This window comes from Entelurus aequoreus, linkage group LG05 (assembly GCF_033978785.1).
Source record: "Entelurus aequoreus isolate RoL-2023_Sb linkage group LG05, RoL_Eaeq_v1.1, whole genome shotgun sequence".
Taxonomy (NCBI): Eukaryota; Metazoa; Chordata; class Actinopteri; order Syngnathiformes; family Syngnathidae; genus Entelurus; species Entelurus aequoreus.
Genome location: NC_084735.1, coordinates 25,928,524 through 25,944,522, shown reverse-complemented (window position 1 = coordinate 25,944,522; position 15,999 = coordinate 25,928,524). Strand labels below are relative to the sequence as shown.

General features: G+C 37.3%; 1 protein-coding gene across 5 annotated transcripts in view; it reads left to right on the top strand.

Annotated features, from left to right (window-relative positions):
- The window catches only part of arid1ab (AT-rich interactive domain 1Ab), a 194,929-nt gene that overhangs the window by 104,606 nt on the left and 74,324 nt on the right, over window positions 1-15,999 (top strand). The gene's annotated exons all lie outside the window — the stretch shown is intronic.

The following is a 15,999-nucleotide window of genomic DNA, read 5'->3' as shown; positions in this document are numbered from 1 at the left end:
TCACTCCTCACACCGACTAACTTGAAGCTGGGAAACGACATGCTAAGCTAGCATCTCGCTTTGGACCAGCCATTGTCTATGGAGCAAGAGCTCTAAAATGGCTGCCTCTCTCTTCCTCACAACACCACCCCCTGTAATAGTGTTTAGATCCAGCCTCGACCTGTGTTTACTGCTCCAAAACAACTTTTGGGCAGCGTGCGGTGTTTGTCTCCGTGCAAGAGTTCTGACCGAGTACGGTAGGAGTTTGCAGGAGAAGGTGTGTTAAAGGTATTTCTTCTCCTTCTCCCATGATTAGATTGCAGCCAGGTCGCTGGTGTTTGGAGCTCAAACAAGACGACGCGCATTGTTGCCATATGTTGCCATGCATGCTATCAAACTGTCAAGTGTCCAAACAGCAGCTAAATGACAGCCGTCGACGTGCAAAATCCACTTGCATATTCATTAAGAGCCGCTACGTGCTATAAAACGCCGCTGCACAGTGAGCAAGTGTGCACATTTGAAGGCAATTCTTAACTCGGATCTAAAGTGTGATTGCGATTTGACGAGAAGGTTTCAGTCAAGTCGGTGTGGTTCTTTTTTTTCCCCCCTTCGCCCCTCGATCCGCGTTGTAAACACAAGCCCCGCTGGCTGGAGTTAGCTAAGTGCAGATTGCCTTTTGCTTTGGGATTTGAATTATGGAGGTAAAATCCTGCTGTCAGAGCCACTAGACAGTTGGTCTTAGGTTGACATGCGAGCCGAGATCTGATTGGCTGCCCGTCCCTCCGCTCTTGGCCATTTATAATTGAATCTAATGGAAAGGCTGCAGCCTCCCTACCCTGTGGTATACTCCTCCACCAATAGTGCTGCTTTTCCCTTCCTTTTTAACCTTGCTGTACATTATTGACACTCTGCTAGCTTAAAGGGAGTCTGAATGCAATCTTAGTATGTTCACATGTTGCAGTTGTTTGTTTTCTTGCAGAATTACATCAAAATACATGACAATTCCCACGAAACATTATATAACGGATGAATTTCTGGATTTTTGAGGACATTTTTCATAATTTCACATTGAATAGTGTATGAATATATATTTTTTTAAATCAGCGTGTACAGTTTGGTGCTGAAGTAAATTAGGGTTGTTTGGTTTGCTCAAGTTCTGCACGCTGCTGAGGGCCATCCATTCTTGTTGCAAATATCCTCATATGCTCGTAAAATAACATTTACGATCGAACTCAATTATTTCCTTATTTCAGGTTATTTAGATTTAGACATGAAGTATGGAAGTTTCAAGGTCAAACTCTCACCTAGAGTTGTGCAACATACAATATAGATGATATAATGTTTGGCCGCAGATATAGCTTTAAAAACTGCTTTTACTGTCAAGGTGACTTTTCCTGTTTTATACACTATTTCTTCGCTCTCTGTAACACTCATTTTTAATTTCTCTTTTCACTCCATGCAAAGAATCAACAGCAATATGGCACAACCAAACTGTGCCTCCCATTGCTGAGTGATCACTTCCTATTTTGCTAGGTTACAGACCAGTGCCTTTGTTAATGCAACCAACCATGCTTTATATTTTCTGTTTTTTACGACCAAAAAAATAAAACAAGCCAAAAAACACATATATACACTACCGTTCAAAAGTTTGGGGTCACATTAAAATGTCCTTATTTTTCAATGAAGATAACTTTAAACTAGTCTTAACTTTAAAGAAGTACACTCTATACATTGCTAATGTGGTAAATGACTATTCTAGCTGCAAATGTCTGGTTATTGGTGCAATATCTACATAGGTGTATAGAGGCCCATTTCCAGCAACTATCACTCCAGTGTTCTAATGGTACAATGTGTTTGCTCATTGGCTCAGAAGGCTAATTGATGATTAGAAAACCCTTGTGCAATCATGTTCACACATCTGAAAACAGTTTAGCTCGTTACAGAAGCTACAAAACTGACCTTCCTTTGAGCAGATTGAGTTTCTGGAGCATCACATTTGTGGGGTCAATTAAACGCTGAAAATGGCCAGAAAAAGAGAACTTTCATCTGAAACTCGACAGTTTATTCTTGTTCTTAGAAATGAACGCTATTCCACAAAATTGTTTGGGTGACCCCAAACTTTTGAACGGTAGTGTGTGTGTGTGTGTGTGTGTGTGTGTGTGTGTGTGTGTGTGTGTGTGTGTGTGTGTGTGTGTGTGTGTGTGTGTGTGTGTGTGTGTGTGTGTGTGTATATATATATGTATATATACGTATATATATGTATGTGTGTATATATATATATATATATATATATATATATATATATATATATATATATATATAATATTAATGAATGTGTGTATCTGTACATATACATGTATGTATATACTGTATATGTGTGTATATCTGTCTATACATGTATATCAAACACATTTTTTAATTGATACCAATTAAGTGTCTATCGCGATATATACATATTGATGTCTTTTATTGGCACAGCCCTACCATCTCCATATCGTGATAAGAGATGTCGATAACAATAGGCCTGGGTCGATAACAAATTTTGCTGGACAATATATTGACATCCAAATTATTGTCGATAAACGATATTATTGTCAACATTATTTTGAGACCAAATTAACCACTGATGTACTGATAATGCATAGTAATAATGATGCAAGTATACCCTTTCAAATGAAATAAACGGGCATGTCTTGTATATTTTAACATTGTAATTGGAATGTAAACTTATAAATATCCAAGTTAAATAAAACAAAACAATAATAACAATAAAATATACTATGTCTGTTAGCAATAATGTTTCCTTGAATAAAAATCCCAACCAAAAGCAATAAAATAGGTTCTGTCTTTGTTGAGGAGGGTATGAGGGACCCTCAAATATATACAAATAAAACAATAAATAAAATGGCTAAAGTTATTGTGACCAAAATAATCACAGTTACCATTATTACAGCGGTATTGATATTGTACACACACATCTTTTAACTAAATTGTATGAATAAAAAAAAAGGCACACAATATACTTTCTTGGCGGAGAAAACATCAAATATTGTTCTGGCTTCATTAAGAGCAATATCATTTATATTTGTGTGTTTAAATATGTTTTTCATTTGTAAACGTTTTACAATGTTTTTTTACTAAATGCAAATTAGGTGATCATTGCTTGACTTCCGGTGTATGCGACGTCACGCGAGTGCATTTCCTGTGGAAAACACAGTGTGCTTCAACTCGATACTGTCGAGTATATATCGATCACTTTGTGCAAAGGCAGCATAGCCGTTAAGTTCAATGTGAATACTGTATCTTAGTTTTTTAGACAGTAATTTGTTTGTACGGGTTTAGATTGGGGTACAATGTTTCAAAAAATGGGGAAAGACGTTAATGGCTGTTTTCATGTTAGCATTTAGGCTAGCTGGCAAAGTAACGCTATCCATCCATCCATTTTCTACCGCTTGTCCTTTTCAGTGTCGCGGGGGGTGCTGGAGCATACATACCTCAGCTGCACTGGGGCGGAAGGCGGGGTACACCCTGATGGGTTTGCTAAGTGTAAAATTGAGCTGCACTTTTAATTTAAAGAAACTGCTGTTCTAAATGTGTCCACTGGATGTTGCAATAGCAATTCTGTTGGGCAAGCAAATAATTTATATGAGGTAGTTGATACATAGAAGCGTTTTTGTTTATGCATTATTTAGTTTTTTGTTAAATCCTAGATGGGCTGTGACTTAAAGTTTAACTGCTCTGTAGATACACTTAAGATGAAGTCTAAGTTCATTGTGTTTTTTAAACTGCACCAATTTTTTCCTCAGAATTTTCAACTAACTAACAAGAGGATTATTTGTAGTATGTTCATTTTCAGAATGGGCTTGTTATATTTTGGGCCAAAGTAAAACAAAGAAAACAATCTGAAGTTGTCGTAGTTGTATTTTGAAGTTATTGTGCCATGATTTTACCACAGTGGCCCATGTGGGAATAGATTTTCCTCCATGCGGCCCCTGAGCTAAAATGAGTTTGGCACCCCTGGATAAGGGGTCCCTCCGTGCACGGTTGATGTTACGGTCGTCTGTGTTTTGGGCACCCCCGCTTTTGTAGCTGTAGCTTTGCGATGGTGGCGGGCAGCCTGCTCTGTTAGCAACCAGCTTCACAGCGCGGGAAAACAATGGCGGTTGAGAAAAGAAGGGAAGTGTTGTTAACGTTGAACGTGTCTCCGCAACTCGATTTGTTTAGATGTGCACCCCAACTCAGCTTTGCCGTGCAACTTGTTGTGGCGTTTGTTGTCGGTTCATCCGTGCGGGAGCATTTCCGGGTTTCGGTACACTAGCGGGAGTGCCTAGAGAACGACAAAGCGTATGGTAGGGGTGTAACGGTACGTGTATTTGTATTGAACCGTTTCGTTACGGGGGTTTCGGTTCGGTTCGGAGGTGTACTGAACGAGTTTCCACACGGACATATTAAGTAGCGTAGCGCACGTTGTGTAAACAATGCACACCGAGGCACAACACACGGCATGCTAGCAACGACCGGGCTACAACAACATGTAAAAGCCAGAGCTGGAAGACCGTCCTGCCTCGTTAAGATCTCCCGTTTGGGAACACTTTGGCTGCTTGATACAACAATAGCGGACGTAAGTTTGCCGACATTGTTTAGCAGCTGCTTCTGACAACACGTCAAACATGCTAAACCATTTGAAGCGTCACCACCGCATTCAAGCAGCCTCTCCTCTGCGAGTCAGGCAGGGCTAAAGCAATAACAAATGTTTTTATAGCAGCAGATTTAAGACCATATTGCATTAGAAACTAGATTTTGACCCACTTCTATGGTGGAAGAACAATAAGCCCATATATCCTCTTACTGCCAAGTTAGCCAGGCTGAGGGGGAAAAAGAAAAGTTAATCTGAGGCTGAGTTGACTTGAAACTGTTTAAAGTTTTATCATTTTATTTCATCTGAGCAACAACTTGAGGCAGTTTAATGTTGATTAACGTGGACCCCGACTTAAACAAGTTGAAAAACTTATTCGGGTGTTACCATTTAGTGGTCAATTGTACAGAATATGTACTGTACTGTGCAATCTACTAATAAAAGTCTCAATCAAAAAAAGCTCTTGAAATGTAGAATGGTTTCTTAACAAAACCTTTCTGAGCCTTATCTTATTTAGTTTTTATTTTATATATGTTGACCACATTAACCCTGGCAATGGACCCTGTGTGTATATGTATGTTATGCCATTGTTTACAAATTTGGTAAATAAATAACCCAAAAATGTATATTTTGTGGTTTTCTTACTGTACCGAAAAAGAACCGAACTGTGACCTCTAAACCGAGGTATGTACCGAACCGAAATTTTTGTGTACCGTTACACCCCTAGTGTATGGTCGTGTTCAGGGGTTAAAATGCATGCCTGTTGGTACCCTGTGAGTATCTCTGCGGGAGGAGAGGGCACCGATGTAGTAATGTTTTTGTTGTTCCTAATGTTTTGGAGAGCTATTGACTGATCTACCTTCAACATCTGTTGTCACTCACTATCACATGAGTCCACTGTCAATCGGTCGCCCTCTGGTGGTTGGCTGACTGTTCGTTGTTAACATACTTGGTTTGAAATGTAGCGGAGTCTGTTTTTTTAAATGTTAATATTGCCGACGATCACCCTCATTTAATTGTAGCTTTCATAATTGTGATCATGATTTTCAAATGAATCGCGATTCCTATTTGAAACTATTCTTAATCGATTAAAAAAAAGTGAAGTGTTGGATACTTCTCTTTTTGCCTTATTTGTATTTTACTTTATTTAATGTTTGGGTAGAATTGTATTAATTAAGACCAGTTTTATTTTAAGTAATATATACATTTATCAGAGATATTTATCTATTTTATGGAGGAATGTAGTCATTAATGGAACTGGCACCTAATGTTATTATGTAATCGTTACTCCCAAGAATCTAATTGAATTGTGCAGTGCCCAAATATTCACAGCCCTACAAATTAGTGTCTTACTCTTATATTTATTTGATTTTTGGATTAACCTTGTGCTGAGGCTGGGGGGCTGAAAATTAGTTTTAAACAGCAAGCGGCCTTCACCGCAATGAGCGAATAAAAGCTCCAATATCCCCGGGCACAAGTGTGAGGCTATAAACCTAACGTTAACGAAAAAAAATTGCGAAAACTGCTTTGACATAACTAATCACTGTATAAAAATAAGCAACACCTTATGTTACTGCTTACAACAAAAATAATCTGAGTACTCTTAACACTGGTTATCTAGACATAAAACACTTCGGCAACCTTCAGCACTTCGCACATTTTGTTTAGGATACCGGTATATATCGTATACAAACTATTCGGCCTAAGAATACCGGGTTATTAGTTTTTGTCCATATCGCCCAGCCCTATATCATATTTATTATCCTCACGGTGTTGCTAACATGCTCAAAAAGTACGCTACTCGACCCACTAAAATCTTTTACCAAGTTTTATTTAAAATTAAAAAAAATAAAAATAGATACAGAATCCTTGTTTGGCAGAAGACATATTGTTCTGGCTTCTGCCATATTATTTTTGAGTGTTTAAAAATGCTTATCGTCTTGTGTTTTAGCGTGTTATTCAACGATAAAGGCAAAACGAGTGTTGCTCATTTTTATGTGACGTAACGCAAGTTCACCTCCCGTTGTTAGGGTATTCATGTCAGCATTTAAACTATCTAGCGAGCCATTAGCGCAAGCTTGCATTTCCAGCAGAAAGGGTCTGTGAGTTTATCGAAGTTTGTTTATCAATGACGATTTCACAAAATGTTCTAATTTCAAACGGTAATATAACATTTGTGAGTTTTACCACGTTTATCATTAACACTGTTAATCTTTACATCCTTAATTTGTTCTGATGATAGTATGTTTAATGGTTCTGTGCATTGTTAAGTTGTTTTTTGTTTTATGTTTTTTTTCTTCTTTCACTCATTGTGCTGACCTTAGTACAACATATGTATAGAGTAGGTGTGCAGATTGTACAAGTTAGTTGACCGGGCGCTAGCTTGTCAGACTGTCACAGCAAAAAAATTTCACCCCCCTGTAGGTTTACAATAGTGTAATTTACCTCCCTAAGTAAACGGCACGTGAACAGCGTTTACCCGCATGCCTCCCTATAGTAATACCACTCATATTTGGAGTAATTCCCTCCCCCACCGACCAACCCAACCCCCACTCTACGGTTATGTCATTTACACTGACGGGAGACATGTTCAGGAAAGCAAACAGACACAGGAAGACATTGCCCTAATATGTATGACCTACGAGGTCACTGAACTGTTTCATTTGAGTCTTTGCTTCTTTTTCTCCTGCTCATCCATGTCCATAATGTGTACGTTCAGTATTACTGTATTGTCCCAAATATAAGACGAGCCTGAATATGAGGTTGTTTTTAAGAGGGTTGAATCTTATTTCTTGCTTGACAGTTGTTTGATTAGTCTGCTTATTAATCTGTTTTATTGTTTGTGAAGTCTGTTCACACCGATTCCGGTACTCTGGTCCCTACCCCAAAAAATATATATAATTAAAAAGATGCTTGCTGCGTGTTAGGACTGCACGATTAATTGACATCGAGTCGACATCAATGTTTTATTTAGAGTGATAACATAACCACAAGAGGCTTTTTTTTGTCCGGCGTCACCGGCATTTGAGTGACAGACATGTTCTCCAATCAAAATTGTTGAGCCTCGTGTTTCTTTGTCTCTCGCTTCAAACAGGGAGAAAGACGTCTCACTCTGTGAATCGCTCTCAGCACCTGCACGCGTTAATTTAACTGTAGAATTAACTCAATGCAGTGAGCCCTCTTTTAGGTCATTCACAATCTTTGTCTAGGTTGGCGGAGAGCAAGACTGCCGTCTTTACACACGAAGCACAGACAGACAGCCTCGCGTCTCGCCAGTGAGAAGTTCCGCAAAGTAACAAAAATTAGTAGAAAATAATGATTACAAATCCGAATGTCCCGTTATGGTTATATTTCAGCAACGTCAGACCTAGTTTTTCCAACTGGGAAAATTTTTTTATTCTAAGATGTTTAAAATGTATTTACGTAAAAATTTTGTTTACAGAATTCGAGTCCATTTTTATTTTTCAACTGTCTTTTTTTTTTTTTTTAGAATAACAAAGTTATTTACCTTCTAAGTTTATATCATCTTAAATGTTTACTTGCATTCTTATTAGAGATGTCCGATAATGGCTTTTTTGCCGATATCCGATATTCCGATATTGTCCAACTCTTAATTACCGATACCGATATATACAGTTGTGGAATTAACACATTATTATGCCTAATTTTGTTGTGATGCCTCGCTGGATGCATTAAACAATGTAACAAGGTTTTCCAAAATAAGAGAACAACTTCAACTCAAGTTATGGAAAAAAGTGCCAACATGGCACTGCCATATTTATTATTGAAGTCACAAAGTGCTTAATTTTTTTTAACATGCCTCAAAACAGCAGCTTGGAATTTGGGACATGCTCTCCCTGAGAGAGCATTAGGAGGTTGAGGTGGGCGGGGTTGAGGTGGGGGGGTATGGTAGGGGGTAACGGGGGGTGTATATTGTAGCGTCCCGGAAGAGTTGGTGCTGCAAGGGGTTCTGGGTATTTGTTCTGTTGTGTTTATGTTGTGTTACGGTGCGGATGTTCTCCCGAAATGTGTTTGTCATTTCTTGTTTGGTGTGGGTTGACAGTGTGGCGCATATTTGTAACAGTGTTAAAGTTGTTTATACGTCCACCCTCAGTGTGACCTGTATGGCTGTTGACCAATTATGCCTTGAATTCACTTGTGAGTGTCTCAAAAGCCGTAGATATAATGTGACTGGGCCGGCACGCGAAGGCAGTGCCTTCAATGTTTATTGGCGCTCTGTACTTCTTCCTACGTCCGTGTACACAGCAGCGTTTTAAAAAGTCATAAATTTTACTTTTTGAAACCGATACCGATAATTTTGAAACCGTTACCGATAATTTCCGATATTATCGGACATCCCTAATTCTTATCTATTATGATTAACTATCATTATACATCATTGTAATATTGTCTGTCATATTATAAACTATCGCGAGACTTATCATTGTCTACCGTATTACAAACTATCGCAAGACTTTGTACCGGCTTATTTAAGAAGCCATCTGTCGTGAGACTTCAAGTTGGCATCTCAGCCATTACTTCCAGGTCTGGTGCTGCACATCGCCGCCTGTTGTACACAACACAGAGAGAAAGCGCAGCTACTTTTATGAACAAGATGTCTGCATATGGTTTGCTGTATGGAACAAGGGAACTGGCCACCCTTAAAGACCACATCCAAAGACTACCTTTAAGGACCACCTTTAAAGACTTCATCGAAAAGACACATTACATTCCTGGATTAAACACCTGGAGGGTGAACTGTCGGCCATCAGCCTGAAGCCCGTATGCGGTCACCTGCTGATGCGGTAGGAGCTGTCTTTCTATTTTTATTTGTGGAACTCATACAAATCCTGAACATTTTGACCATGGACTAAAATATACAAGCATTGGGACTAAATAAGACGTGCACATTAGAGGTGGGGGAAATAAACGATTTTTAGATGCATCGCAATTCGGACAAACAATTATGGAATTGAATAGTAAAGGTCAATAATCGATAATCAATGTATTTATTATAAATAAAGTAATGCAGACAGTTCTAAAATGTTGCTGATTGCAGCGAGTCACCTCACCAAGAGATCCAACCAGCTCTTTTGCTATCGGACACTTATGGTCCAGTTTCGCACACATTTTCATTAATTTAATAAATGTGGGAATTAATTTAAGTGTTTCTTATTCCAAATGAATTGGGGGTTTTTTAAGTTGCAAGTGATGAACGCTACTGAAACAAAAATAAATGTAAAACTGCATCAATATACATTAATTAAAGATGCATCAATAATCAATTTTAATCGAATCATGAGGTGTCCAAAGATTCCCACCTCGAGTGCACAGTGTAAATTTTAGAGGTTTGCATGGATAAACCTCTAGTTCCGCAAATATAAGGTGACATATTTTTTAGGCAGTTTTTTTGCCGAAATTCTCACATGTAGCAACTTGAGTGAGTCCCTGGGAAATTCAATGGCTCCCCAATTAAAACGATGTATTTATTTCTAGTTCATATTGTTTTATTTTTCTTAATTGGTACCATTAAATTCATCTGGTGGTGGAATGGTGTAATATGGTTATGATTAATAGATGTATTAATTTATGTTCCAAATGTTCTTGAAATTATTACTATTAATTTGTTAGTATCCATTATTTGGTAGAGGCTAAACTAACATGTTGTTTTACTACAGGGTATTACAGAGTTTTTCGTCAGTCACTGACACGTGCACATTTGTTTCTGTCCAGAAAAACAAGTGCAAATGGCGTCACCAACTATTATCGGCAAATTCATTTATTGGCGACAATGATTTTTGTTGACAACGTCAACGAATGGTTGCACCTTACTAGTTACTGTGATTTTAAACACAATTGTATTCATGTTGACTTTTAGCAAGCACACAAGCAAGTAAATTTGGACAGCAACATGTGATTAATATTGTGTGTTATGTTCTTCCTCTAATGCAGGGGTGTCAAACTCATTTCAGATCGGGGGCCACATGGAGAAAAATCTACTTCCAAGTGGGCCGGACTGGTAAAATTACGGCATGATAACTTAAAATAAAAATAAAGACAACTTCTGATTGTTTTCTTTGTTAAAAAATAGAACAAGCACATTCTGAAAATGTACAAATCATGATGTTGTTGGGGTTTTTTTTCACTTAAATGTTGCGGTTAATAGTATTCTGTCTTTATTTGTTGTTATTTGTACTTTCGGAATAAATTATGTGATAATGTTCATCAGTCAACTCATTGGTGTTCATTTTCAATCTATTGAGATAAAAAATTTTATATAAAAATCAAATTACAGGATGTTATTTATGTAGTTTGCTCATTTTCCTTGACTGGTGCACTAATATGTGTTTTTTTTTTTTTTTTTTTTTTACATATGTAGCATATTCTACTATTGCAACATCAAGTGGACACATTTACAACAGCAGTTGCTTTCATTCAAAAATGTCGGCTCATTTTTATAAACTCCTCCTTCGGGCCGGAGAAAACCTGTTCGCGGGCCTGATCCGGCCCTCGGGCCGTACGTTTGACACCCCTGCTCTAATGTGACAGGACACTTCATTATGAATTCTAACAAAATAATGTTGTATATTTCCATCACATTATACAACATGTGGAATATTCTGGATGTTTAGCATGCTTTTTTTGGTTATGCTCTCAAGAGACTCAAGCTATTTTTATCCCATTCATTGTGAGTGCTTGGCCATGTTTTCTCTTGTGTGTGTGTTTGGTTTAATAGCCTTAAGCTTAAGCAGTGATCAGTAGGTCAAATTGAAGATAATGTGGGTGTAAGAAACGGGCATGCCTGCCTGTCATTTTGGAGGTTTTAAAGACTTAGGAAATTTGCAGTGCTGTGTTAAGTGTTGTTTAGAATAAGCCTTTGTTTACAGGACTAGGGCTGCAACGATTTATTGATTAACATTTTTTGAAAAAAGCTTTCATTTATATTCTGTTGATTCAATTATTTGGGTGTGAGTGCCCGGAACTTTACATATGCGGAAATAGTTTCTGCACAACCGCTGCAATAGAGCGCACATGGGAGCGATAGTGTGTGGGTGCTGTGATCTTTGTTACTTTTAATTATTATTGCACACGTTACAAGTGCAATTTACATGTTAAAAAATTAGACAAAAACTTCACTGTAAAACATATAATTTATAAATAAACTTTAATCAAACACTTAATTTAGGCTCAAAATATGTAGTCTATGATTTTAAAAAAATAAAATAAATCCTCAATGCAGTAAAGCCGCAATAGTTTTTCAGGTCTCCATCTTAGGTCCTCTTTTAAAAAAAAAATCATTTTGGCTATGCAACTGATGGCCTGTGAGTTCAGTTAAAAATGTGTGAGGAACTCACATTTTTGCAGCAGATTCCTAAAAACAGTAGAGTGCTGTTATAGAGATGATCTTTTACTATTTTTTGCAGAAGGTCCTTAAAAACAACAGGGAACTTATGTATCGTTGACAAAAGTACGAGACCAAAATCACTTGTCTACTGGTCTCTAGAAAAGGAAAATAAAAAACTAGTAAAGGGAGAATCTGCCCTTCAAATGTGGCCACCGAAACAGTTTAGCTGAATGTCCCTAGTATAAAGGTTGGGGATCTTTTTTCCTATTGGGGCCATTTTAGGTCTTCTAAATTTGTGATCACACATGAAGCAATTAGTATACATTTTATAGCCTATACAGTACAGTACAGTACATATCATAGATCAGTATAATTTGTATTTGTGTGGATTGCTTTTGAGGCACTTTTCAACATTTGACAGTTAATTATTTGCTTTTTAAAAGGCAAATAACATCCCTGAAAATAATACATTTAAGCAAAATGTTTTTCTTGCAGTTAGGTGTAAACATTCATTCCTGTTTGAACAAACACCAATAAATTAAACGTTTTACTAAATTAAATCAATATATTTTTTACAGTTTGTTTCCTTTGAAGTGCCCATGTATCCTATTTTTCATCTATTGGGAAAGTGTTGACCAAATGACATTAAAATTACATTATTACAATAGATTTTCAAAAGTGCATGACGACATGAACACCTAAAACTTCAGTATTATAGTAAATAGGCAAAGCAGATGATTTTAGATTTTTCTCATGTTTGGTGCTGGGCCTTGGCGATATAGCCTAAAAATAAAATGTTTTTTTTTTACAAAATACACTGCACACACTGCATCTTACTCGTAGCAAAATTCTAAATTGTAAAATGTATTTTCAAAAAACTAAATTAAGAGCTTCCTCTGGAAGCAATACTTCAGTCTGGAATAAAATATTTCTGTAAACAAAAATGGAGCATTGTACATCGCATGCATATAAATAATAATCTCCCACTTCAAGATTAATAAAGTGTAAACTTAAAACTTCTTTCTTAAAAAATACTTGTAATTTAATGTTAAAAAAAATACAAAAATGTAAAAAATAAACTCCAAAAATCAATTAAGATACAAAATTATCATTAAATAGTAATACAAATCAATCAGTTCAATAAAGTGCAAACTTAACACTTCTGTCTTTAATAAAAATAAATTCTGTAATTAAAATGTTTTATATTGTACATTGTATGCAAATAAATGAATAAAACATTGCGATGACTATAGTTTTAGTAAGTGGATATACGCAGACTTTTCCATGAAGTACCCTGGGCTCCTTCTTAGTGTGTACTGATGTTAAAGACAATGTACACTTCCTTGCACATGTAATATAGTACTGTACTGATGATTAAATGCGTTATAATTCCACAAGAGTTTTGCAGCAGCACAACTGTCCGGTTTGGATGTGCAGAGCAACTGTTTTAGTGATTGCCCTGTGTATTGTTCACCTTTCTCATCATACATGGTACCTTCTGTAAATAATTCCAACACACAAAGTTGCATTTTAACTGGAGTTTGTGGTCTTGTGCATTTTTGCCACTCGACTCGCTGCTGTTTCAGATGCTGGAATAAGTTTGTTGTTCTGCTGTCTTTTTTAAAGAAATTTTGCACTATGTCGTCACTTGTTCCACACCTGTTGCCGCAAATCTAAAGCACTGACAACACTTTTTTTTCCGGAACAAACGGCTCACTCTCGTTGGCATTAGCATTGGCAATGTTTTGCTAGGCCTGTGAATCTCTACTAAGGAAGTAAGGGAGCGTGCAAGACAAACATTGATTTTTTTGGTTCTTAAATCAGCTGCAACAAAAAACGTGAAATAATTGATAAAATCGATATATCGCCCAGGTGTTTTTGGTGCTGATAAAAAAACGCTCTTGAGACACATAATTGTTAGAGCATCATAAAAAAGTTAATTTTGCATAATAGGGGACCTCCCCCACCCCTGCTCTATACTATGTGTGTTGACCAACTATTGTAGCTTGTCTTTGTGTAAGTTTCAAATGAATTAAGTGCGTTGTGGCTGTTATTGCACCACCGAATGTTTATTATGGTCAGCCTGAGCCATGCAACGTTGTCCATTATAAGTGTGGTAAGTTGTACTTTTGCTGAGTTAATTAAATGCTTAAATTTATCTTTTCTTTTCCAACCTGCCTGCTTGCCTTCTTCTCCGTCCTTGCATAAAGAATTCAGTAAAACTGATTGTATTGGCTGCTATAATGTCAGGTGAGTTTGTATTAAATCCCAAATCGTAATGGAAAATCACCAAAGCAATGGTGTTATTGAGTGGACTGCCGCTAAACCTACTCAGTAGCCTTGTGGTTAGAGTATCCACCCTGAGATCGGTAGGCCGTGAGTTCAAACCCCGGCCGAGTCATACCAAAGACTATAAAAATGGGACCCATTACCTCCCTGCTTGGCACTCAGCATCAATGGTTGGAATTGGGGGTTAAATCACTAAATGATTCCCGGGCGTGGCCACCGCTTGTGCTCACTGCTCCCGTGTGGGGATGGGTCAAATGCAGAGGATAATTTCACCGCACCTAGTGTGTGTGTGACAATCATTGGTACTTTAAAAAAAAATTTTTTTATTGATCCATCTAAAAGGTAGGCCCCCACTGCAAATTGCAAAGTGGCTTGCATATCATACTCTAGTGTAATGAAGGTTGGAGATATCAATCACATCGAATGTCTTACCTTCAGCAGCAACACATTATACAAATCCTTCTTTGGTGCATCAGAGCTATCAGCAGCAGAGTCTACTCTAAGTTTAGCGTGTAGTAGGGATGGGTGATATTTATCTATATCGCGATCTAAATGAAGCCTCTTGCAATAACGATATATATCACAATATGTTATTTGGCATATAAATGGTAATAGAACCATTTTGAAAGGGGTAACAAAAGCTCATAGTTTACCAATGACAAACAGTTTTGTGACATTAAAAACTATAGAAACATAGAAACCACAAAGTCCGACGCTATTTTTAACGTTTACTACCAATCTTATGATAACAAACGGCACAATTCCAACTGGTTTTACCTCCCATGCAAACACTTGCGTCTTGTGAGTACGGGCTTCCCCGGACACAGCGGCAAGCAAGGGTGACGATATACTCGCTGCAGCTAGTCTCTATCCTCAGGGACATCAAGGGCCAAAAGTTAAGAGTACATTTTATAATAAAAACCAGAAGAAGATGCTAAATTTGTTAACTGTTTTTGATTTAAAAAAAGTTATTAAAAGTCTGTAAACACTTGAAAAAATCTCAACAAAGTAATTGTACAAAAAGCAGCAACAATTGATAATATGGCAAAATGACAACAACATTTTTTTAATACTTATTCCTAATAAATCATTTTTTTAAAAGAAAATCCTATCATAGCATTGATCGATGACGCCATGGTGACCACGCCTCCACCGTCATAGGTACCGGCATCTTCGCTGTTTCGGGGAAACCCTGCGTTTTAAATAAAATTATCGAAAAACCGTGATTAATAACTGCACTTTGATAAACTCACGGACTTACTGGGGCCAGCTCACTACCTTAAATGCTAACATGAAAACAAGAAACATTAACATCTTTCCCCATTAAGAAATGACATACACCAAACTAAATTTATATAAACACATTACTGTCTGAGAAACTAAGATATTCAATTGTGCGCATTGAACCTACAACCTGTGCTCTCTTAGAACAGAGTGATCAATCTATAGTCAAAGGAATACGAGACAGAGGTGTTTTTACAATGTGCCCAATATATAGAACAAATACTTTTTCCATATTCATGTGAAATGTATCCTAAAATGATGTCCCTCCTGAGGGCCAGCATCCTCTGCAATTGTCATTTGTGTTTTGCATAACAACTAATTTTTTTGCCGAAATGTGTAACTTTTAGAAAAGAAATAGACCAAAAACAAATGTCCACTTCAGAGGACGCTGGTTCCCAGGTAGGTTATGTAAAATACAGCTAGCTTGACCTGACGCGCCTCCCTAAAATAATGGGGGAAATTGTGT